We start from the raw sequence: 2562 nt of genomic DNA, 5'->3' as shown, positions 1-2562 counted from the left end.
CATTGCCCTCCGGTCCCTCATACTAGAGCATCCAGAGTTTTCTTACAGTTTGATAATCACCTTTCCAAAAGACAAATAGAGAAAGAACGGGAAACATAGCATGCTGTTTATAATCCACAATGGAAAATCTGAAAGCTAACAAGGAAGCGTGCCTGGCCATTTTTAGTGCTTAGTATTCTAAGTCCATACATAAGACTTCATACACAGCATCGTTTTTTTACTTCTCTCAGATTCTGTATAAAAGAATTTCTTTAGAAGTCAAACCAAATATTTAGCAAAACTCAGAAGGATAAAATTTCCACACTTAAAAATATGTGGAAAGGTTTGTAAAAGCAGGTAAGATTGGACAGAAGTGATGGAAAAAATTAAAAGCCATGTAGACAATGGCTCCTCAAGTTAGCAAATTTCAGCATGTGCTAGCAAAAAAGACATCTCTGGAAAGTAAAGGGCATATCTTACAGAGGTAATGGATAGCTATTCTTTGCAAAAGTCAGGAAAGGAACAAGGTTAGAAGTCTTCTAGACAGCTTTTTATTCAAAGCATCATGGGCAGTCAGGCTGCACAAAGAATTGCCCAGAGAGCCACTCCTACAGGAAACCGTTCAACAGGACGGATGGAGACCTTTAGACTGTGTGGAAATCCCTACGAGTGGCTGGTTCTGGACAATGCAGTCCCTTCAATGGTGCATTTAAAAGCATCATCTGATACAACATTGGAAAAATACAAAGGGGAAAAACTACATAAAGCAGAAAATATAGCAATTGATTAATACTGAAAAAATATTGCCACAAAAGTATTGTAGTTAATATTGTGGTCAAATATTTTGTTGTGTATTAAAATAACTGAATGAAGTAATCACTTATTAAAGACCACCACCAGTCAGAAACACTTGATTTATAGGAATTGGTGCCAAGAAAACAAAGAAAATATGAGCAGAGAGGCTCAAGAGAAAGAAAATAGAAAGGGTTCTAACAAGAATGAATTTAAAGGGGTGTGCTCAGAGCAGGGGGGTGCTGAAGAAGGCTCCTCTGTTTATAACACACCCAACAGGAATCTGAGGTCATTGTGATGAGGGGCACCAAACTTGGTGCCTCCCTATGAACAAATTCCCTGCATGTGAAGAAAGAAGTTACAACACCTATGTGGTTGGCGTATGGGTGATCCCTGCAGAACTTTCAACCATACTGTATGTTTGAAAAGTTGCCTGATAAAATATTGGAAAATTTTAAAGAATACAAAGAAATATAAATTAAATATTGCAAGAACACAAGGACGAACATATTTTGTTAAAAAACAGTAAATGGCATTGAGTCTGGAAATGAATAAAATGAAAAGGAAAAACTTTTTTTTTTTTTGCAGCTTTCAGCAGGGCTGGGTTTGAACCCGACATCTCCTGTATATGGGGCCAACACCCTACTCCTTTGAGCCACAGGCACCGCCCAAGGAAAAAAGTTTTAGAAAATCAAGTCTACCAAAGATAGGCAAAGGAAAGCCAGCATAAATATAATTTCATCCCCAAAGCAAGCATAGAAGTGGAATAGAATAAATAGAGACTAAGAAAAATACTATATACCAAAATTGTGTGGTAATGAAGAAAGGATGCAAAGGAAAAATGCCATGTTGATATTACTCAAAGTAATTGGTAGAAATTATCTTTAAAAACTTGTCAAAGAGAAAAGGTATAATTACTAAGGAATGAAAAGAATCAAAACCTTTGAAAGCAGAATAAAAATATTTCTAGATGAAAGAAAATACATAACACAAAAAGACACAAAGCAAAGAAATGTATTACAAGGAAAAGTTCTTTTAACAGTAATGGGAAAACAATGTTTAAAAAGACTAAATGTGATTAATACTGGTAAATAAAAATAGGGTAATTTGTCTATTAAGTTAAAAAATATTTTCAGTCTAAGTAATTCTCTTGCCTCATCCTCCCAAGTAGCTAGGACTATAGGCACCTGCCACAATGCCTGGCTACTTTTTTATTGTTGTTGTTGTAGTTGTCATTGTTGTTTGGCAGGCCCAGGCTGGATTCAAACCCACCAGCCCTGGTGTATTTGGGCAGCGCTCTAACCACTGAGTTGAAGGCGCTGAGCCTACACAGAGCATAATTTCTAATGAAAAAGGAATAAGACAGAAAATATAAAATGCCTCTTTCAGCATGAAATCGAAAAACACTTTCTTAAATCTTTGTTCAAATAAAAAATGAAGTAAAATTTTAGAACGTAACAATAATAAATTTATCAAAATGTAGTGTAGCTAAAATAGTACTTTTAAAAATTATATTGTTGTATGTATTGACATTAGTAAAAAAGAGTGAGGGGGCAGGGCCTGTAGCTCAGTGAGTAGGGCGCTGGCTCCATGTACCAAGGGTGGCAGGTTCGAACCTGGCCCCGGCCAAACTGCAAGAAAAAAATAGCCAGGCGTTGTGGTGGGTGCCTGTAGTCCCAGCTACTCAGGAGGCTGAGGCAAGAGAATCGCCTAAGCCCAGGAGTTGGAGGTTGCTGTGAGCTGTGACACCACAGCACTCTATGGAGGGCAACAAAGTGAGACTCATTTATT

General features: G+C 37.2%; 1 non-coding gene across 1 annotated transcript; it reads left to right on the top strand.

Annotated features, from left to right (window-relative positions):
- Nucleotides 1-988: 988 nt before the first annotated feature.
- On the top strand, nt 989-1118 carry LOC128593383 (small nucleolar RNA SNORA11). Its single transcript, XR_008382347.1, has one exon. It is a non-coding gene; the product is annotated as a small nucleolar RNA SNORA11 (small nucleolar RNA).
- Nucleotides 1119-2562: the final 1444 nt, after the last annotated feature.

The sequence above is a fragment of the Nycticebus coucang genome, chromosome 1 (genome assembly GCF_027406575.1).
Source record: "Nycticebus coucang isolate mNycCou1 chromosome 1, mNycCou1.pri, whole genome shotgun sequence".
In the NCBI taxonomy this organism is placed as follows: Eukaryota; Metazoa; Chordata; class Mammalia; order Primates; family Lorisidae; genus Nycticebus; species Nycticebus coucang.
This window is presented reverse-complemented; position numbering and strand designations above follow the sequence as displayed.